At 42.9% G+C, this 24051-nt stretch overlaps 1 protein-coding gene across 1 annotated transcript in view; it reads right to left on the bottom strand.

Moving 5' to 3' along the window:
- LOC115464835 (nuclear receptor subfamily 2 group E member 1) overlaps positions 1-24051 on the bottom strand; it is a 106562-nt gene that overhangs the window by 48906 nt on the left and 33605 nt on the right. The window lies entirely within an intron of this gene.

The following is a 24051-nucleotide window of genomic DNA, read 5'->3' as shown; positions in this document are numbered from 1 at the left end:
ATATTTAGATATGGTCTATTTAGAAGAGCTTTAAAATCATTTCTATTTCAAAAGTTTCTGCATTTTAGAGCAATAAGGAATTGAAGTACTTTTATGTGTTGTAAGTTATTCTTTTTCTTTTGCTAGGAAATCTCTTTCTCCGTTATCTGAATTTTAGATTACTTGTAAGCCACATTGAACTTGAAGGCTAACGTGGGATAGAAGTGGCAAATGTAATGTAAACATAATCGGGAGTGGGGAGGATCGGGGATGTTCATGGTACCATATTTTTGGGAAACAAAAGAGGAGGAAAAAGTCCAACGTGTACACACCAAACAAAAAAAAGTGAGGTGAATACAAAGAGGATTCCGAGTTCAAGGACCTTTATTGTGAAAACACATCTAGGACCCGACACGGCCGTGTTTCGCCATGTGAACCTGCTTCAGAGGTCACCAAATCTGCGAGCGTATATTGTTGCAAATACGGTCGCTGTTATGTACACATAATTTTTTAAGTGAATAAATATAAAACAGTTGGTATCCTCATCCATTCTCCTCACTTTTTTGTTTCATCTTCACGTTAAAAATTTACCAGCATACCACTGGGTATAGCTCACGTAGTCAGCGGGACTAAGGGCACGAACGAACTCAGAAGCAAACAGGGAAGGCTGGAGACGGGCAGCAGGGCTTTAAATAACATGGCGCTTCAATGGAGAGGTAATAAAAAAAGATGGATGGGAGGGTGGCGACGAAGGACAATCACTGGACACGTTTGGGAGCGGGAGGGGAGGTAAGCATGGACTGTGATGGTGCCCTCCTGCCATGCTTACCTCTGTAATGGAGCCGGCTCGCCCCAAAGAACAACCGGCTCGCAAGAGCTGTCAAAATTTAACAAGCGGCTCTTGCGAGCCGGAGCGAGCCGGCTCCAGCACACCACTGGCTATACCGGAAACCCAGTGACATAATGCATTCAAAAGAGTTGCGACAGCTTGGGCACAGAATCACAGTAATGCGATAACTGTCACAGCTGGATCTTAGAAGCCCCCAGGAGCAGGTCTAATACCCAAAGTAGATCGTAGGGGTCATGGACGTGCATTTCACTTACAAAATGGGGAATGCGCATGTCTGTGAGTGTCCTGCCCTCATTACGCCCTAATCCCAGCCAAATCACGCTGTAGTCGTTTTTTGGCAATTGATTATGTTGCGGTGCCCTTCCTGAAGCAGCCAAGAAGTTGGCGAAACAAGGCGCACTTGTTGAAGGGTTGAAATGATCAGTTTTTGAATTACAAAAGGACTTCAGTTTTCCCCTTTCTAAGCAGTGGTTCACAGCAGGACAGCCTCGGACCTTTTCATTTCAAACAGCTGAGTACTGACTAGTTCTTTAACTGGTTCTGGGGTTTTGTATTTGGGCTGTTTTTTTGTGCAATCGGGGTTTTCTGGATAGTCTGCAGCATTTAGACGGGCTGGGTTTAGTCTGTTTTAGTTTGGTGGTTGGTGTCTCTGACTAGGTGATTGCTAAGGAGCAAACGAGTTTTTTAATTCATTCGTTTTTCTCATTCATTATGAGTTTTTATGTCTGATGTTTTTTTTCTCTTTTCTTCCTTACGGGAACCAGTGATAATAATGGACTCCTGAGATAATAGGGATTGTTTCAATACGTTTGTATTTTCCCTATGAGGAGCTTTGAGGTTCCAATTTGATTAATTGATCATTTAAGATTTCTGAGTTGGAGTCTACACCATAGTATTGTGAGACACCCACAAACTAATTGTTCATTTTCAAACTTCTTTGCGAGGTTGAATATTTATCTATTAAGTTTGATTTTCCCTGTTTTGTGATAGAGAGTTTCTAAAAGCAGTATACCATGCCATACTTTGTATTTTTGTTCAAATATTTTTACTGCTCTAATTGCCTATTGCTCATGTTTGATCTATTCTTACTGTACACCGCCTTGAGTGAATTCCTTCAAAAAGGCAGTAAATAAATCCTAATAATAAATTTTAGATGGCTTTTCGTGACTTCCTGCTGTTGTTAGTCTTTACACATTATATGTATCTATATACATGTTTTTTTACTATATTTCTATTGTGTTCAATTCTGGTCGCCGCATCTCAAGAAAGATGTAGTAGAATTGGAAAAGGTGCAGCAAAGGGCGACTAAAATGATAGCGGGGATGGGACGACTTCCCTATGAAGAAAGACTAAGGAGGCTAGGGCTATACAGCTTGGAGAAGAGACGGCTGAGGGGAGACATGATAGAGGTATATAAAATAATGAGTGGAGTGGAACAGGTGGATGTGAAGCGTCCACGCTTTCCAAAAATACTAGGACTAGGGGGCATGCGATGAAACTACAGTGTAGTAAATTTAAAACAAATCGGAGAAAATGTTTCTTCACCCAACGCGTAATTAAACTCTGGAATTCGTTGCCGGAGAACCTGGTGAAGGCGGTTAGCTTGGCAGAGTTTAAAAAGGGGTTAGACAGTTTCCTAAAAGACAAGTCCATAAACCACTACTAAATGGTCTTGGGAAAAATCCACCATTCCAGGAATAACACGTATAGAACGTTTGTACGTTTGGGAAGCTCGCCAGGTGCCCTTGGCCTGGATTGGCTGCTGTCGTGGACAGGATGCTGGGCTCGATGGACCCTTGGTCTTTGCCCAGTGTGGCATTACTTGTGTACTTATATGTTACTGTATTTATGAGTTTTTATTGTGGTTTTTAGACTCCTGAGACACGCAAATGCCAAAACACGGTGCTGTGTCGAGTCCAACCTTATTTACAGTCAAAGAGTAATTTCTCTTCACCCAGTCTCCTTGGGTATCTGGAAGAGTCTTGTTTATCATGCTACTCCACTGTTGTTGTACTTTTATCCAGTGTCATACTTGGTATGTCACACTTGCGGAGGCATCCAAGCCTAGTGGTTAGGGTGGTGGACTTTGGTCCTGGGGAACTGAGGAACTGAGTTTGATTCCCACTTCAGGCACAGGCAGCTCCTTGTGATTCTGGGCAAGTCACTTAACCCTCCATTGCCCATGTAAGCTGCATTGAGCCTGCCATGAGTGGGAAAGCGCAGGGTACAAATGTAACAAAAATAAAATAGATACTATTGGAGATTCTACATGGAATGTTGCTACTATTGAGATTCTGTTGCTACTATTGGAGATTCTACATGGAATGTTGCTACTATTGCAGATTCTACATGGAATGTTGATATTCCACTAGCAACATTCCATGTAGAAAGCTGCGCAGGCTTCTGTTTCTGTGAGTCTGACGTCCTGCATGTACGTGCAGGACGTCAGACTCACAGAAACAGAAGCCTGTGTGGCCACATTGGTGATCTGCAAGGGCCGACTTCAAATAGTAGCAACAGTGGAGGAGTGGCCTAGTGGTTAGGGTGGTGGACTTTTTCCTGAGGAACTGAGTTTGATTCCCACTTCAGGCACAGGCAGCTCCTTGTGACTCTGGGCAAGTCACTTAACCTTCCATTGCCCCATGTAAGCCGCATTGAGCCTGCCATGAGTGGGAAAGCGCAGGGTACAAATGTAACAAAAATAAATAAATAAATCCAGGCACACAGGAGCAGTGGAAGAAATAGCATTCGGCCGCATGGTGCGATAACTTGTGCCACCCACTGGAGAAGGATGGATCACCTAGCTGGGGTTCATGGCAGGTGTGCAGCTAGGTTCCAAATCTAAATCTAATCTTGTATCCCACTTATACCTTGCAGTTCAAAGCAGGTAACAACAATTAAGAGAACAGAACAGTCCTCTGGGAAAGTAAAAGAAAAATCATAAAATAATTAAAAGCTATTCTGAAAAAGAAATGTCTGAAACAAGAAGGTCTTAACCTTTCTTCTAAAGATCAGGTAGGACTGAGATGATTAAAAAAAAAAAGACCAGCAAATTCTTTCCAATATCTAGTAGCTTGGACAGTGAAAGTCAGTTCAAATAACTTTAATCTTTTCTTCCCCTTAGATGAGGGAAATGAAAAGAGGATCGTATTGTTAGTCCTTCTGGCTCTCGAAGAAGCAGCAAATTGAAAGTGGACATACAAAGAATTTGGTGCTAGACTGTGCATAACCTTGAAGAGAAAACAGGCCAGTTTAAAAAGAACTCTGGCTTCAATTAGTAACCAATGCAATTTCACATAAAAAGATGAAATGCTATCAAAATTTAGCTAAGCCATAAATCGGGCATACTGCAATCTTCTAATAAGGCCCTAGTGCAACCCAAATGCACAAGGTTACAATAGTCGAATTGAGAAAGTAAAAGCACCTGAGTTACAAGCTTGAATTGATCTTCTTCATAGGGCCGCCAAGAGACTGAGCTGGGCTGGAGGGGGGGGGGGGGCAAGGCCACTGCTGCCCCCCCCTAGGATCTTCACTGCCACTGCCCCCCTCCAGGATCATCACCTCCACTGCCGCTGCCCCCTGTAGGATCGCTGCCACCCCCCGCAACTGTAAATACATACTGAGAGAGTAGTGGATGCTTGGAATGCCCTCCCGCGGGAGGTGGTGGAAATGAAAACGGTAACGGAATTCAAACATGCGTGGGATAAGCATAAAGGAATCCTGTGCCGAAGGAATGGATCCTCAGGAGCTTAGTCAAGATTGGGAAGCAGGGCTGGTGGTTGGGAGGTGGGGATAGTGCTGGGCAGACTTATACGGTCTGTGCCAGAGCCGGTGGTTGGGAGGCGAGGATAGAGCTGGGCAGACTTATACGGTCTGTGCCAGAGCCAGTGGTTGGGAGGCAGGGCTGGTGGTTGGGAGGCGAGGATAGAGCTGGGCAGACTTATACGGTCTGTGCCAGAGCCGGTGGTTGGGAGGCAGGGCTGGTGGTTGGGAGGCGGGGATAGTGCTGGGCAGACTTATACGGTCTGTGCCCTGAAAAGCACAGGTACAAATCAAAGTAGGGTATACACAAAAAGTAGCACATATGAGTTATCTTGTTGGGCAGACTGGATGGACCGTGCAGGTCTTTTTCTGCCGTCATCTACTATGTTACTATGTAAATACCTTGGCTGGTGGGTATCCCAAGGCCCTGGCAACAGAAGAGTCTTCTTCCAGCACTGCTCTTCTTCACTCTGCCACATGACCTGCCCCTGCGGCTGCTTTTTCTCTCATGTTATGCGTGCTCGGTTTCAAAACCGAGTATGTGCGGCCTGAGGGGAAAAGCAGCCGCTTGGCAGGCAATGCGGCAGAGTGAAAAAGAGCAGCGCTGGAGGAAGATCTCTTCTGCTGGGGGGACCCCCGCCAGCCTGCTGTGTCTACTCCTCCGGGTCCTCCCCAGCCTCCAAGGGGGGCCCGGTGTTGGGACGCCATCACCCGGGTCCCGTCAGGAGCTGGAGAGAGAGAGAGAGATCCCAGCGCCGGGCTCCCCTTGGAGGCCCAAGCCCAGGGAATTTTGCTCCCCATCTCGGCAGCCCTGCTTCTTCAAAAGAGTTTGCAGGTGCAACACAACTTTCTCATTAGAAGGAAACATTTAGAAGTATTTGCGGCCAGGAAAACAGATATATATTATGGCCTAGCTTGAGAAGGATATATGACAGGCCACTACTTGGACTCATGGGCCTAGCTCCCTAGCTGGTAAGGTAAGGTGGGGAGACTACAAGGTGAACATTGAACTTTTGGCTCTGGTGATTTCCTAGGGTGTCAATGTGAATCAATAAAGCTGTGGCCTTTTGCCTTCCATACCCACCTTTGCATTTGACTAATGAGTGCTTAACCATCAGTAATTGGGTGCTAACAAGCAATCATTGAAGTTAATTGGCACTCATTACAATTTGCATATAAGGCATGGCACCTAACTGTAATAGCATGTACCTCAAAAGGGGATATGGCCATGGGCATGTCAGGGGTGTTACAAAAAGTTACACGAATAGTTAGAGAATACTACCTCAGTGCGCCTAACTTGTGTGCGAGAAAGCAGGCAATCCTTCCTCCTTCTCTGCTACGGGCTACTCTTCCTTTCTACAACCAGGTGAAGATGTGTTGAAAGTGGAAGAGATGGAGCAGCTATCGTTGCATGAGGAGTGATCCACGTTTAATGTGAGCAAGTGCAAAGTGATGCATGTGGGAAAGAGGAACCCGAACTAGCTACGTAATGCAAGGTTCCACGTTAGGAGTCACCGACCAGGAAAGGAATCTAGGTGTCATTGTTGATGATGCGTTAAAACCTTCTGCTCAGTGTGCTGCTGTGGCTAAGAAAGCAAATAAAATGTTAGGTATTATTAGGAAAGGAATGGAAAACAAAAGTCAGAACGTTATAATGCCCTTGTATCGGTCAATGGTGCAACCGCACCTCGAATATTGTGTTCAATTCTGGTCGCCGCATCTCAAAAAAGATATAGTGGAATTAGAAAAGGTGCAGAGAAGGGCGACAAAAAAGATAAAAGGGACGGTACGACTTTCCTATGAGGCAAGGCTGAAGCATCTAGGGCTTTTGAGCTTGGAGAAGAGACGGCTGAGGGGAGATATGATAGAGGTCTATAAAATAATGAGTGGAGTGGAACGGGTAGATGTGAATCATTTGTTTAATCTTTCCAAAAATACAAGGACTAGGGGGCATGCGATGAAGCTACAAAGTAGTAAATTTAATACGAATTGTAGAAAATATTTCTTCACTCAACATATAATTAAACTCTGGAATTCGTTGCCTGAGAATGTGGTAAAGGCGGTTAGCTTAGCGGGGTTTAAAAAGGGTCTGGACGGCTTTCTAAAGGAAAAGTCCAGTTGACTTGGGAAAATCCACTGCTTATTTCTGGGATAAGCATCTAAAATGTATTAAGCTTTTCTGGGATCTTGCCAGGTATTTTTGACCTGGATTGGAAACAGGATACTAGGTTTGATGGACATTTGGTCTGTCCCAGTATGGCAATACTTATGTACTTATGACAATCTGCCTTCTGCCTCCATGCCTGGTCTAGCATCTCCTCGCTTCCCTACATTTACTTAAAATTTTTTTTTTAAAAGGTGGCATTGGCTGCGATTCCCATGGGCTGCCCTGCCATCGGCCTCTTCGCTACTACGTCCTGCCTCTGAGGAAACAGGAAGCTACGTCGAGAGGCAGGCTGCAGTGGGAGAAGAGGCCGGTGCTGGTGGCAGGGCAGCCCATGGGAATCGCTGCTACTGCCATATTTTGGAAAAGAAACAAATAAGGTAAAGGGTTCAGGAGGGGAGGGGAGGATGCCACTCCTGAAGTGTGCCACCTGAAGCCTCTGCCTCAGGTGGCCTAATTGTAGATCCGCCACTGCTTGCATGTCATTACTAAATGAAGAGAAGCAGAATAAAATGACATCCCCCCCCCCCCCCCCCCAGATTCTATATATGGCACTTTGGGTGCTCTACTGAGATGCACGCACAAATTGGTTAACGAGCTCTTAACCATCAATAATTGGATGCACTCATTAAAACTTGCGCACCTCTGGCTGCGCACTGTTCTATAAGGCACGGCGCCTTACTCTAATAGTGTGAAACTTAAAAGGGATCGTGGCCATGGGCATGTTCCAAACAATTACACACATAGTTATAGACCACGGCCTCAGCGAGCAGCAGCATTTACATCAGGTTTCAGCAGGCAGGTCTGGTGCAGGAATCGGCCCGAAGTACGATGCTATAAAGGGCACGGGCACATTTTACAGACTAGCACTTATTGCTGATTTTTTTTTTTCAACGCCCCCTTAATTACTCACTTTGTTTTTCATTCATTCAGTGGTTTACAGTTTCATTTTTACAGTCTAAGTAGTACATTGTACTACTGTTGTACCTGGGGCAACGGAGGGTTAAGTGACTTGCCCAGGGTCACACGGAGCCTGCAGAGGGAATTGAACCTGGTTCCCAAGGATCTCAACTCACTGTCGACCATCAGGCAGCAGCGGGAATTGAACCCAATTCCGCAACCCGCTACCCTAATCATGAGGCCACTCCTCCACTCCTGTCGTCTGCTGATAATAGTGGGCACTATTTTGGAAAACTGCACGCTATGGTGCCAGTTCTATAAAGAGCACCGGATAAGTCACCTAACCCTCCATTTCCCAGATAATAAAAAATAAGTACCTGTATATAATATGCAAACCACTTTGATTCCACCAAAAAAGCGTTAAAACAACGTAATGAGCCATTTAAGAGTTTTATGAAATAGAAGCTGTGAACAAGAATGTATACTTTTCAAAAAGTCATAACTTGCCACTGAAAGGAAACAGACGTGCTTTTGGTCATTTTGTCATGTAAAGTATACTTAAGATCTCCTAGTTTTGCTTTCCCGATTAGATATGGCCATTAAAAACTTCTTCAGTTTAGCCATTATGATAATGTAACGTACAGTATTGTGCTCCTGTACTGATTCTTAGCAGGCATCCGATGTTAAAAAAAAAAAAAATGATTAGAGCACAAACACACCTACCTATAGGGAGAAGTAAAGGACTGAGGGGGTCTTTTACTAAGGTGTGCCAGTGTTTTTAACTCGCACTGAAAATCAGCTGCCACTAAACGCTGAGACGCCCATGGGAATATAATGGGCGTCTCAGCGTTTAACGCCGCTGACTGTAGTTGTGTTCTAATGGGGGCCAATGAGTTTGGATATCTTAAGCTAGTGGGGCTTGGGAATCCCTACTGGCTGTAGTATTTAATTTTTAGATTGGGTAGGGGGAGGGAAAAGGAAATGTGAGTCCACCCATCCTACCTGTTGGCCCACCAAAAGTTGCCTTCTAGCCATGCTGCTGGAAAGTGGGGGAAGGGGTAGGGTGTAAATAGATAGAGAGTGAGGGGACAGGAGGACCAGGAAGAGAGAGTAGATTGAGGGCATGAGAGTGTGACTGAAAGGAGCAGCAGAGAGAGAGTGATTGAGAGCGGGAATGGAGGGCAAAGGGGGGGGGGGGGTTGAAGGAGTTATGTGGAAGGCTGAGGGGATCAGAGGAAGTGTGGAGAGAGTGAGGGGATTGAAATGGGGTATGAATGAGAGAGGATATGACTGGATTGGCCTTCCTTCCTTCATCTCCTCTTTTCCTCCCTCATCCTTATTCTCCCTCCCTCTTCCATTCCCTTCCCTCTATTCCTCTTACCTGATATTGTCTCTCCATTTCTCTTCTCTGAGTTTCATTTTCTTCCCTCTATTTTCTATTGCCTTCTTTGCTATCTAGCTCCAATCACTAATATCTCTTTTCCACTCAAAGAATCCCTAATAAGTTTACAGGCTATACAAAAAAAAGCCAAAAAAATGCACCATATTAGGGCCACAGACTTTTGAAAAATGTGTCACAATCGCTTTGGGTGATGTCACTGTCCACTGTGACACAGTTGCTTTGTGATATTACTGGCTACTGCTAACAGTTCTCCTGATAATATATCTTAGTAGCATAGGCGATGGTGGTAGAAAAACACCAGCTGGCCCATCCATTCTGCCCATTTATGCCAGTCTACACTGCTAAAGATATATCCCAGCTTCCAGCCACTCAGCCTGGCTACCTGTAGGACACCATTCCTTATCAAAGGCAGTTTTTAATCATTTTCTTTGTACTCCGCCTTCTGAGTAGGTAAGAATTTAAAGTACTTTATTTGTGGTCTGTACTAAAAAAAAATGCTTTCTTAAATTTCTTTTAAATCTACTCTGTTTCATGGGTGTTCCCTAATTTGTACATGGTTTGAAAGAGTGAATAATCACTGTACTGTTCTAGGCAAAGTATAGTGTAGCTTAAACCGTCCCCGACTAAAATCTTGACCAGTAGACTCTCAATTCTTAAGCAAATCTTCTTTACTGTAGTACTCAGAATAAACAAAGAGAATTCAATTTACAGTTCAGTTGCTTAGAAGAGAATTGTGGCCTTCTGCACATAAAGTCTGTATCCAGCCACCCCAGAGGCAAGGAGATAATCAGCACCTCAGCCCAGCTGAGAGGAAAAGCTGTAACACTCAAAGGGGAATAAGGGGGGGGGGGGGGGGAAACAGAGTAAATAAAAGGGGAATGACTTGGGGAAATGGTGAAAAGTCTTGATGGAATTACAGTAGGTTAAGGAGGGATCAACCCCCTAGAACAGCTGCTGATCACCAAGGCATGCAAGGAAGACTGGGCACACAGCCGCAGGGGCAGAGAGGGAGGGCTGGCCCTAACTCAGGGCTAATAGCCAATAGGGAAAGCTCACAAGGAACCAATCATAGGAACTGCAAACTTTAGGAAAAGCAGTCCTAATACACAGTGCTATTAAACAAACAACACTCAAATACTCAATATACTCAAATACTCAATATACTCAACCATACACCCTGCCTCCATGAATATGGGGGCAGAACGATCACCTCTCAGCTCTCTCTTCTGAGGAAGTGCTTGGAATAGTTGCAGCCTCTGCGGGTAAGTGAATATCGTTTTGCTGGAAAATTTGGTAACTCACTGCCTGATATTTAAAAGGGTTTAATCGGGCCAGAAAGGCTCCTGCTCGGTTAAACCCCCTTGAGCAACCTGGCATACAATATTCAGCAGTTCTTAGCCAGTTAGGGCCGCTGAATATTGCCGCTAACCAGCCATCTCCTAACCGGTTAGGTTAAGGGTGTGCTGCCTACTTACCCAGTTAGCTGCAATTTTGTATGTCTACCTACTCCTACCCTAACATTTAATCACTTCTCTGACCTCATGTGCAACTTTCTTTAAAAGCTGAGATAGACCTGAAGGAACATTTCTGGGACATAAAAAGTGCACGCCGGGCGGCTTGTCTCCTGAAGAAGAAGCAAGCAGTGCAATGGAAGGCACGTGTTGAGCAAACCTACGACAAGTGAATTCAAACAGAGATAAGTGTCCTTGTTTTTGAGAACAAAGTACCGACATGGATGATAAGTAGTAACAATCAGCAGTATTAAGTTATGAAGTAGCTGTAGAAAGTAAACAAGAAGAAAATTAAGAAAAAACAATAAAATAAAAAAAAGTAAGAACATTTTCAGGTATTTGAACTCAGGGCTGCCGAGAGGGGGGGACAGGGGGGACAAAAGTCCCGGGGCCCGGGCCTCCAGGGGGGCCCGGCGCCGCTGCCGCCTGGCCCGCCCTCCGTCACTCCCAGAACTAACCTTAAGCCTCCTTTCACTTCGCAGCAAGCAGCAGCAGGGCAGGCCACTCCTTCCTTCCATGTCCCGCCCTCTCCTGATGTAACATCCTCGAGGGCGGGGCACGGAAGGAGGAGAGGTCTGCCCTGCCGCTGCTTGCTGCGAAGTGAAAGGAGGCTTAAGGTTAGTTCGGAGGGCCCGGCCCGATAGCGGGTGGAGGGGGCCCGGTGATCTCGGGTGGGGGGCCCGGGGCAGCCTTGTCCCGGGCCCGGCTCCGGCTCTCGGCGGCCCTGTTTGAACTGATGAGGAAGTTCACACGGCAGTCTGAGTTGGAAAATTTACAACGAATAGCCGAGCATCTGAAGCCTTTCCCTCCTTTCTAAAAGAAAAGTAATCAATAAAAATAAAACAAAATAAAACATGGAAAAGAAAATAAGACGATACCTTTTTTCTTGGGCATAATACATTTCTTGATTAGCTTTCGAAGGTTGCCCTTCTTCGTCAGATCGGAAAATTTGTATTCAGCTCACACCCCTTTGCTGTAGTAGGTTCAAGATGAGTTGCATTCAGATACTGAAGGTATTTTCTGATCTGACGAAGAAGGGCAACCTTCGAAAGCTAATCAAGAAATGTGGTACTCCGCAGTCTGCCTTCCATGGTGATGATATGGTTGAGTTTGATTTGACTTGATTTGTTCTTGTGGTTAGGAAACCTTTGATCCAAATAAGTATGTTGCCACCAATCCCGAATAGCCCATTACGAGGGTTAAGCAAGCCTGTCTATAGTCTGTGAGAAAACCAAGACACAAGCTAGCTAATTGCCCTACTAAATAACAAAAAGGAATGTTATACAACGCTGACTGATTTGAAAAACCAAACAGCTTGGATAATATTCCTAAAAGAAAAGTCCATAAGCCATTATTAAGATGGATTTGAGAAAATCCACTGCTTATTTCTAGGATCAGCAACATAAAATGTGTTTTACTGTTCTGGGATCTTGGTCACTGTTGGAAACTGTTGATGGACCTTTGGTCTGTCCCAGTATGGTAATGCTTATTGTTCTTATGCTCTTATATTTATATTTCCCTTGTATCATTTCTAACAATGAAATATTTAGAACTGATGTTTTGTTCAGCTATAAACTTTAGTGCTCAGTGTGTCACACACATGAACAGTGTCTGTCTGTCACAACGGAAGAAAGGTTGAGCACAAGGGAATCTAGGGTTCAAATCCCACCGATGCTCCTTGTGATCTGTAGCAAGTTACTAAAGCCTCCATTGCCTCTGGAGACATGAAATGCCTTCAGTATCTGAATGTAATTCATCTTGAACCTACTACAGCAAAGGGGTGTGAGCTGAATACAAATTAACTGCCCTAAAAAAAGAGAATGAATTTGCCTTAAGAAAATAGTCTTAGGTTCCTTTTATGTCTTTGCTTCCACCCACCCCAGCATTTATAGTGTGTTATCCCGATTTAGAGGACATGAAGGAAATCTGAGATTTAAATAAAGGACCCATGTTTCTGTAGTAAGTAGATTAATTGTAGTCCCCTTGCAAGTCATTGACTAATCAACATAAATACTAAATACATTTTGAATGACTTTGCATTAGATTAAACACCTTCTACTCCCTCAGCCACTCTAAACAGCTGAACAATTATAAGTGCAGATAGCGGTTCAGCAGTGGGAGGGGGAGCTAGCCAGTGTTTAGCACCGAGTGAACACATGTATGATTATTGATCATGTATGCATTGGATGCAAAGAGCTCCTGAGAACAAGTCTAGTCTCTGGAAGCTAGAGCAGCACATCTGGAAGACCTGAGACCAGACAGAGAGGTTTATAAAGCAGTATTACAGGGCCTTTGCTGCTTTGAAGGAGCACAGTCGCAGGAAAGGACAGCATTACCTTGGTGTGGCAGGAAATTATCCTGGAGATAATCCTCTCACACTGGGGCTAGGGCTCCAATAGCTTGTGTCCAGGAGGGAAGAGTTAGGACAGTCATTGCTGCTGGTGATTTTATCACCAGGATTGTAAATAGCTGGGTGACTGGTAGATGTATGGACCAGTTAGTAACTTGCCTGCCTGACTCAAAGATGGCAATCCTCATGCATCACATAGAAGGGGCATAATAGAACGGGGGCGGCCATCTCTAACGACGGCCCCGTCAAGCGGCGTACCCGACTGTATTATCGAAACAAGATGGCCGGCCATCTTTTGTTTCGATAATACAATCGGGGCCGGCCAAATCTCAACATTTGGGCCGCCCTTAGAGATCGCCGGCATTAGAGATGGCCGCCATTGGTTTTCGCCGATAATGGAAACTAATGGCGGCCGTCTCAAACCCGGCCAAATCCACGCCATTTGGTCATGGGAGGAGCCAGCATTTGTAGTGCACTGGTCCCCCTCACATGCCAGGACACCAACTGGGCACCCTAGGGGGCACTGCAGTGGACTTCACAAATTGCTCCCAGCTGCATAGCTCCCTTACCTTGGGTGCTGAGCCCCCCGAATCCCCCCAAAACCCACTCCCCACAACTCTACACCATTACCATAGCACTTATGGCTGAAGGGGGGCACCTAGATGTGGGTACAGTGGGTTTTGGGGGCAGTTTGGAGGGCTCCCATTTACCACCACAAATGTAACAGGTAGGGGAGGATGGGCCTGGGTCCACCTGCCTGAAGTCTACTGCACGCACTAACAACTGCTCCAGGCTTCCATATGCCTGGAATAGACTTCCTGAGCCGGTATGTCAAGCTCCATCTCTGGCCGTCTTCAAATCTAAGCTAAAAGCCCACCTTTTTGATGCTGCTTTTAACTCCTAACCCTTATTCACTTGCTCAGAACCCTTATTTTATCATCCTCACTTTAATATTCCCTTATCTCTTGTTTGTCCTGTTTGTCTGTCCTAATTAGATTGTAAGCTCTGTCGAGCAGGGACTGTCTCTTCATGTTCAAATGTACAGCGCTGCGTACGTCTAGTAGCGCTATAGAAATGATAAGTAGTAGTAGTAGGGACCTGCATACTGTTGTGATGGAGCTGGGTATGACATTTGAGCTGGCATACCAGCTGGAAAAAAAAGGGTCCAAAAAAAGCGGCCCAAATTCTCGCTTCTGCCGCCCTTCTTTTTTCCATTATCGACAGAGCACGCCCCTCTCTCCTCAGCCGATAAACACGCCCCAGTCCCGCCTTCACCACGCCTCTGACACCCCCTGTCAACTTTGTTCGTTCCCGCGACAGACTGCAGTTGGAGGTGCCCAAAATCGGTTTTCGATTATACCGATTTGGGCGCCCATGAGAGAAAGGCGCCCATCTCCCGATTTGGGTCGAAATATGGGCGTCTTTCTCTTTCGAAAATTAGCTGCATAGTATACTACTTACAATGTCAACACATTATTTCCTATCGTAATAATCGTTACTTTTTTTTTATCCTTCGCAGTTAGAATTTTTTCTTGAAGGAAAAGGTGTGTCAAGAGTAACCATCGATGCTTCTTAATTCCCTTTGTCTGGTCTGTCTCTTGTTTAGCAGTAGGATCTCCTCCTTTTCCTAGGCTTTTGGGCTGTTGTAATTCATTGCATGTTAATCCAGTGTCCTATGATTTTGTTTGACTTTCTCCTCGTCTTTGTTGACTTTGGTTAATCTGATTCTAATTCCCTTTTGGGATTATTACTTATTTTCTTTGTACCATTTCTGATTTTCTTTTCAAGTGTTAGTCTTTAAAGCATAATAATAAAGTCTGTGTTCTTATATTCTGCTATATCCTCTAGAGTTCCAAGCAGATTACAAAACAAGAAGCCAGAACATTCCTCGGAAGCTAAATGAAGATGATCTAATCTAATACATGAATTTTAAAAAGATGAGTTTTCAACATTTTATGAAATGTAAGATGAACTGTAATTGAATTTGTTTTGGCAAGACATTCCATATTTGAGAGGCTTGATAGTTAAATCTACAAGAAAAAAAAATTACTCTCAATCTCAAAGCAAGCAAATTACATAATGCCATAGATCTTACTTTGAAAGGAGAGCCAATCAAAGTGGTCAAATGAAGAGGTGCGAAACCATAGAGAATTTTAAAGATCAGCCAAGTTAAACTGATTCCTAGAGTCTACCAGCAACAAAAGCCCATATTTTAGTACAAGAGCTCCTAAATATTTTTCATAGATGTATGTTTTGACTACCAGTTCGTACTAGAATGAGTGGTATTTTGCGTTTGCTTAGGGTCTCTTTTACCAAACCGCTCTAGCGACCTCGGTACGGCAGTGCCGACAAAGCCCGTTCATTTTTACTGGACTTCATTGGCATTGCCGAGCAGGAATTGCTAGCATGGTTTGGTAAGAGGTTCTTAGCTACTCATTTTATTGTAAACTGTGCTGAGTTTATGGCTGTGACAGTAAATAAGATTGCTATTTATAATAATAATGATATCAAAACAATGTGTTCCACTCAAAATTACTACTACTACTTATCATTTCTATAGCGCTACTGGACGTATGCAGCGCTGTACACTTGAACATGAAGAGACAGTCCCTGCTCGACAGAGCTTACAATTTAATTAGGACAGACAAACAGGACAAATAAGAGATAAGGGAATATTAAAGAGGATGGTAAGGGTTCTGAACAAGTGAATAAGGGTTAGGAGTTACAAGCAGCATCAAAAAGGTGGGTTTTTAGCTTAGATTTGAAGACGGCCAGAGATGGAGCTTGACGTACTGGCTCAGGAAGTCTATTCCAGGCATAAGGTGCAGCAAGATAAAAGGAACAGAGTCTGGAGTTAGCAGTGGAGGAGAAGGGTGCAGATAAGAGAGATTTACCCAGTGAACGGAGTTCCTGGGGAGGAATGTAGGGAGAGATGAGAGTGGAGAGGTACTGAGGAGCTGCAGAGTGAATGTACTTATAGGTCAATAAGAGGAGTTTGAACTGTATGCAGAAACGGATAGGAAGCCAGTGAAGTGACTTGAGGAGAGGGCTAATAACGACACTGGCGGAATATTAGTCATGCAGCAGAATTTTGAACAGATTGAAGAGGAGAGAGATGGCTAAGTGGGAGACCTGTGAGAAGCAAGTTGCAATAGTCTAAGCGAGAGGTGATAAGAGTGTGGATGAGGGTTCTGGTAGTGTGCACAGAAAGGAAAGGGCGAATTTTGCTGATATTATACAGAAAGAAACAACAGGTTTTAGCAGTCTGTTGAATATGTGCAGAGAAGGAGAGGGAGAAGTCGAAGATGACCCCAAGGTTACGAGCTGATGAGACAGGAAGGATGATAGTGTTATCCACAGAAATAGAGAATGGGGGAGGAGGAGAGGTTGGTTTAGGGGGAAAGATGAGAAACTCAGTCTTGGTCATGTTTAGTTTCAGATGGCACCGAGACATCTAGGCAGCAATGTCAGACAAGCAGGCTGATACTGTGGCCTGAATTTCGGCTGAGATTTCTGGTGTGGAGAGGTAGATCTGGGAGTCATCAGCGTAAAGATGATACTGAAAACCATGGGATGAGATCAGAGTACCAAGGGAAGAAGAATAAATGGAGAAAAGAAGAGGTCCCAGGACAGATCCCTGAGGTACACCAACTGACAGTGGGATAGAAGTAGAAGAGGATCCACTAGAGTATACACTAAAGGTACGCTGGGAGAGATAAGAAGAAAACCAGGAAAGAACAGAGACTATTGTATCCAAAACAGGAAGGAAAAGCCTCAAAGAGTTCCAGATCCAAAGATTTTTAGAGCTAAATGTGATCAACAAGATCTACTCTTCATCATTGGCAAAAACCTTTCATCTGGAGGTGAATGTTTCATTAAACATTTCAGTGTAAGTAATATTCAGTTCTATTAGTGCAAATATTCATTGTAAGCAGCCTTCAGGTCTACTGATACAAGTGTTCAAGAACGTTTCATAGCAATCATTGCACTTATCTTAGGCAACGAATATCGAGCCAAGTTCTTAAAATTCTATCTGATCACCCCGGACCAACATTGGCCAGCGTTGCGCTTAGCCGCTCCAGGGTGCACACTACTGGGGATCTCAGGACAGCGTTTCCTTTCTTAGTGCTGTCAACTGGCTCTCGATTTTGGCTCTTTGATTTTGTGATTCCACACCCATGTTTTGATGTTGTAATGTTTTTATAGTAATAATAATTTGTGTCATTTGAAAACATAATCCTTTCAGTCATTACTCCTTTTCCAGATTATTAATGAATGTGTTAAATAACATTAGTTCCAGTACAGATCCATGAAACACTTCACTGGTGACCTTTAATCATTGGGAAAATTGACCATTGAGTCCAGCTCTCTGTCCCCTATCTTATAACTGGTTTACCAGCCCACAGTAAGACATTGCCCACTTATCCCATTTACTTCCTAATTTCTGGAGGAATCTCTGATTAGGACACTTGTCACATGTCTTCTGAAAATCCAGATACATCCTTACCGATACCTTCAAAATGTTCTAGAAGCTGAATTTTCAAAAAGCAATTTGTAATATGTCCTTCAAATACATTTTAAGCAGATGTGAATCGCTTGTTTACTCTTTCCAAAAATACTAGGACTAGGTGGCATGCAATGAAACTACAAAGTCGTAAATTTACGATGAATCGGAGAAAATACTTCTTCACTTGTGTAATTAAACTCTGGAATTCTTTGCCAGAGAATGTAGTAAAAGCAGTTAGCTTATCAGGGTTTTAAAATTTTTTGATTATCTTCCTAAAAGAAAAGTCCATAAGCCATTATTAAAATAGACTTTGGGGAAAATCTGTTGGAATGTAATTGTATTTTACATGCATTGCCTGTCACCTATTATTTCTCTGTGATTACTCTGTGACCTCTGATGTGAATTACTTAGAGAGGTCACACAGCTATGTAACTTCCTGTGGGGATTAGATGCAGCACATGCAGCACATGGAGCACATGGAGCTCATGATCTCTCCTAACCTGAGAGGATCTATGGTGGTGTGAGCATCCATTACCATCTAAGCACATGGAAGGAGCTGATAATACAAATGTATAGTAATATGTATATATAAGCCTGTCTGATTATAATCTAACTACAAACTGTGAGTAAACAGATGTTTTGTTACTTCAACTTTAAAGTGACTCAGCAGTGAATTATTCAGGGGTGAATGAGAGAGAGATGAAGAAAGAAATTAACATTTCTAAAGCTGAAGCTGTGTGTACTAAAATCTGCTAATTATTTACTACAAATAATCCAACAAAAGGGTTATGGGCCCCAGGGTCCAGGAATTGAAAAAGAAGAGAAATATTACCAGGCAGAAAAAAAGGCCACATTTTTCTCTTAAGTTTTAAAGGAAAGATTCAGTCTGTCTCTCTCTCCCCCCACACAGCAGACAGAAGGCTAAGAAAATGGCTGAGGGAAGAAATTCACCATTGTTCTATTCTCTCAAGGTGCCTAGATTAACTGAGTTTAATTATCAGCAGTGGGAACTAAGATTCATTTGTCTCCTTCGAGCAAAATGATTAAATATATGCTTAGACCAAGACAGAACAGCTGAAAATATGGCTGAATGGGACAATGCAAACTATTATGTGAAGTGCATGCTTTTGGAAGCTCTCTCAGAGAAACAAGCCATATTAGTGGAGGGAAAAGATACACCAAAGGACATTTTATATAAACTGAGAACTATGTATGCAACTACATATGCAAAGCAGCAACCAATTTGGTTGGCAGAGTTGAATGAAACCAAATTAAGGGATAAAAGTAAATGTAATGATCACATTATGCATCTTATGTCTTCATTTCAAAAGTTAGAACTTTCTGGAATTCCCATGTGTGATGCATTGAAAAGAGCATTTCTTTTTACCTCACTATCAAAGAAGTTTGATGTTTTTAGGTCTGTAAATGAGGCCATTGAAGGGCAATCTTTTGAACAGACAACATCAAAACTAAGGCAGGAATGCATAATAAATGATTCTGAGGAGATGTGTTCTCAAAGTCAGTCAGAGAGAAATGAAACAAATTTCTTGGCAAAGAACAGAGGAAGGCGGAGCTATGGGAAAACTCCACCCAAGGGCAAGCTGATTTGCTACTCATGTGGAAAGGAGGGACATGTATCTAAATGGTGTAAGGAAACACAAAACACTCCCTCTAGCTCACCTAAGCCAATGGAAGAAAAGAATTTTCAAACCAGGAAATGTATGAAGGACAAAGATAAACACAAAGGCTTTCTAATGGCAGAAAAATCTTTGACTATGGTAAATAATAATTCAAATGAAAGTACTTGGATTTTGGATTCGGGGAGCACATGCCATTTAACCAATTGTAAGGATTTCTTTCAGGAAATGTGTCCAGAGGAAGGTATTCTTAAAACTGCAAACGCAGGGACTGCTCAGATCCAAGCAAAAGGTATTGGATTCTTAAAATGCAAAGTGTCTAATGAAGTTAAAGAAATTCCTGTAAGTGATGTCTTGTATATTCCCCAAGCAGTTTGCAATATGCTTAGTGTATCTACATTAGATAAGAAGGGATTTGCGATTCATTTTGAAAACAGTAAGTGCACAATCTCTAAAAATGATGAAGTGTATGCTGAAGCTTTTATGCATAATGATGTTTATAAGCTGAACATTTCAGGTGAAGCCTCACATCTGGCGCAAGTAAGGAAGAATGATGGTAAATGTAGTCTGGAAATCTGGCACCGCCGCCTGGGACATCGTGATTCTAAGGTGATCCAGGATCTTTACAGTAAGCAACTAGCCACTGGCATTCAGATAAGTGCAGATGCTGGTAAAATGGAGAAATGCATAGACTGTGTTACTCAAAAAGGTGTGAGACCCTCATTTCCTGCATACACAGGAAATAGGAGTAATAAAGTACTGGACTTAATACACAGTGACTTATGTGGACCGTTTAATATCCCATCATTGGGAAATAACAGATTTGTGCTAATATTCTTGGATGATTTCTCTAGATATTGTGTGGCCTATTTGCTGAAAGAAAAAAGTCAAGTCACAGACATGCTGAAGAAATACGTAGCCATGGTGAGCAATAAATTTGAAAGAAAACCAAAGGTTCTTCAGACCGACAATGGTGGTGAGTTCACTTCACAAAGCATGCGCACATTTCTAGAACAAGAAGGCATTCAGCATATCACAACAGTAGCTTATACACCAGAGCAAAATTCTGTTGCAGAGAGAAAATTTAGGTCACTTGTGGAAATGACCAGATGTATGCTGTCAGATAGCAATCTCCCTAAAAGACTATGGGGGGAAGCCATTCTCACAGCAGTGTACCTACAAAACAGAATGCCAACTAAAGGCGCTGAGCGCACACCACATGAGACATGGCATGGTAGGAAGCCAAACCTGTCACACATAAGAACATTTGGAAGTACAGCATATGCTCATGTACCAAAGCAAAGAAGGCATAAGCTGGATTCCACAACAGAAAGGGGCATTTTAGTTGGCTATACTCCAGGTCACAAAGGATATAGAATTTTGAATCTGAAAACTGGCATTGTTGGCATAAGACATGTTACATATTTTGATGAAAACAAAAGGGTTGATAAAGGCTGGATTATCCCAGATGAGCCTTATCATCCAGAATATGAAACTAGAACCATAATAGACATGCCAGTGTATATAAATGCCATACCAAGGCAGATGTCTGAAAGCAACTCATCTGTATCTAACGAGGAACAGGCAGAGGAAGCAGACACAGAAAGGATCATTGAAGAAGACAGTACAGTTGGAGAAGGGGAATCAATTGGAGAAGAACTCTCAGATTTAGAGGATGCGGAAAGGTCAGACCAACCTGTTGTCAGACGCTCATCCAGGGAAAACAAAGGTGTTCCACCCCCAAGACTGTCTTACCTAACAAAGTCAGCAGAAGCTCAAGAGCCCTTAACATGGGATGAGATTGAGAAAATGCCAGCAGAAGAAGCTGCTGAATGGCATAAAGCTGCACAAGAAGAAATTGATGCATTGGATAAAAATAATACTTGGATTCTTACAAAATTACCTCCTGGCAAGAAAGCTATAGGATGCAAATGGGTATTCAAGTTAAAAAGGAATGCACAAGGAAAAGTGGAAAGGTATAAAGCCAGATTAGTGGCAAAGGGATATCTTCAAAAATATGGAGAAGATTTTGATGAAGTGTTTGCACCTGTAGTGAAACACACGACAATTAGAACACTTCTGAGCATTGCAGTCTCAAAAGGCATGCAAGTCAACCACATTGATGTGAAAACAGCATTTCTTCACGGAGATATAACTGAAGACTTGTACATGGAACAGCCAACAGGTATTTATAAATGACCTAGAGATGGGAATAACTAGTGAGGTAATTAAATTCGCCGATGACACAAAATTATTCAGGGTCGTCAAGTCGCAGGAGGAATGTGAACGATTACAGGAGGACCTTGCGAGACTGGGAGAATGGGCGTGCAAGTGGCAGATGAAGTTCAATGTTGACAAGTGCAAAGTGATGCATGTGGGTAAGAGGAACCCGAATTATAGCTACGTCTTGCAAGGTTCCGCGTTAGGAGTTACGGATCAAGAAAGGGATCTGGGTGTCGTCGTCGATGATACGCTGAAACCTTCTGCTCAGTGTGCTGCTGCGGCTAGGAAAGCGAATAGAATGTTGGGTGTTATTAAGAAGGGTATGGAGTCCAGGTGTGCGGATGTTATAATGCCGTTGTATCGCTCCATGGTGCGACCGCACCTGGAGTATTGTGTTCAGTACTGGTCTCCGTATCTCAAAAAAGATATAGTAGAATTGGAAAAGGTACAGCGAAGGGCGACGAAAATGATAGTGGGGATGGGACGACTTTCCTATGAAGAGAGGCTGAGAAGGCTAGGGCTTTTCAGCTTGGAGAAGAGACGGCTGAGGGGAGATATGATAGAAGTGTATAAAATAATGAGTGGAATGGATCGGGTGGATGTGAAGCGACTGTTCACGCTATCCAAAAATACTAGGACTAGAGGGCATGAGTTGAAGCTACAGTGTGGTAAATTTAAAACGAATCGGAGAAAATTTTTCTTCACCCAACGTGTAATTAGACTCTGGAATTCATTGCCGGAGAACGTGGTACGGGCGGTTAGCTTGACGGAGTTTAAAAAGGGGTTAGATAGATTCCTAAAGGACAAGTCCATAGACCGCTATTAAATGGACTGGAAAAATTCCTCATTTTTAGGTATAACTTGTCTGGAATGTTTTTACGTTTGGGGAGCGTGCCAGGTGCCCTTGACCTGGATTGGCCACTGTCGGTGACAGGATGCTGGGCTAGATGGACCTTTGGTCTTTCCCAGTATGGCACTACTTATGTACTTATGTACTTATGTTTCATAAATACAAAACAAAGACAGCTAGTGTGTAAATTAAACAAAGGTCTTTATGGATTAAAGCAAAGTGCAAAATGTTGGAATGATAAATTGCATGAAATATTGACAAATTTAGGATTTAAGCAAGGTGAAGCAGATAAATGTTTGTACACTAGGTGCAGAAATGGACAATATGCATACATTTTAGCTTTTGTTGATGATCTGCTCATTGCAAGCAAAAGTGAGCAAGAGTACAAGGACATTGTAAAGTGTTTAAACCTCAATGTTGAGATAAAAGAACTGGGTAATGTGTCATACTATCTTGGTATAGAAATTGAGAAACAAAATGATGGTTCTTATCTTCTAAGCCAGAAGCAGAAAATAAATGAGCTTATTGAAAGTTTAGGTATGCAAGATGCCCAAGTTGTAAGCACTCCCATGATCACTGATTTTCTGAAGGATGAAACAGTAAGAGAACCTTTACCAGATAACATCCAATATAGATCAGCCATAGGTAAGCTTTTATATCTAGCTACCACATACAGGGCTGATATAGCAAATGCAGTAGGAATTTTGAGCAGAAGGGTCAGCTCACCTACCAAATCAGATTGGACTGCAGTTAAAAGGATGGTAAGGTATTTAAAGGGTACCATTGATTGTAAATTAAAGATTTCAGCCAATAGTAATCCAAAACTAATATGTTACTGTGATTCAGATTGGGCAGGGGATCATTCTGATTATAAATCCACAAGTGGATATGTGTTTATGTATGGAAATGTACACATTTCATGGGCCAGTCATAAACAAAGTATTGTGAGTTTGTCTTCTACAGAAGCTGAATATGTGGCCGTATCGGAAGCGTGCAGAGAACTGATGTGGATTGAAAAACTTTTGCTGGATTTTGGAATAGCTGAACAGAGACCAATCCAGATAATGGAAGATAATCAGAGCTGCATCCGACTGTCACAGAATGACAAGGTTCAGTCACGCACCAAACACATCGCAACGAAATACCACAACGTGCGAGAGTTGGCAAAAGAAGGGGTCATCAGTCTACACTATTGTCACACCAGTGAGATGACAGCTGACATCATGACCAAACCGTTACCCAGAGAACATTTTGTGAATCTGCGTATAAAGCTTGGACTTTGTATGAATAAATAATTGCATGACAGTTATGCATGAGAAGGGGTTTGTTGGAATGTAATTGTATTTTACATGCATTGCCTGTCACCTATTATTTCTCTGTGATTACTCTGTGACCTCTGATGTGAATTACTTAGAGAGGTCACACAGCTATGTAACTTCCTGTGGGGATTAGATGCAGCACATGCAGCACATGGAGCACATGGAGCTCATGATCTCTCCTAACCTGAGAGGATCTATGGTGGTGTGAGCATCCATTACCATCTAAGCACATGGAAGGAGCTGATAATACAAATGTATAGTAATATGTATATATAAGCCTGTCTGATTATAATCTAACTACAAACTGTGAGTAAACAGATGTTTTGTTACTTCAACTTTAAAGTGACTCAGCAGTGAATTATTCAGGGGTGAATGAGAGAGAGATGAAGAAAGAAATTAACATTTCTAAAGCTGAAGCTGTGTGTACTAAAATCTGCTAATTATTTACTACAAATAATCCAACAAAATCCACTGCTTATTTCTAGGATAAGTAGCATAAAACATATTGTACTGTTTTGAGATCTCGCCAGGTACTTGTAACCTGGATTGACCACTGTTGGAAACAGGATACTGGGCTTGATGGACCTTCGGTCTGAC

This window comes from Microcaecilia unicolor, chromosome 3, assembly GCF_901765095.1.
Source record: "Microcaecilia unicolor chromosome 3, aMicUni1.1, whole genome shotgun sequence".
Classification (NCBI taxonomy): Eukaryota; Metazoa; Chordata; class Amphibia; order Gymnophiona; family Siphonopidae; genus Microcaecilia; species Microcaecilia unicolor.
The sequence above is the reverse complement of the archived record's forward strand: the minus strand, read 5'-3'. Positions and strand labels throughout refer to the sequence as shown.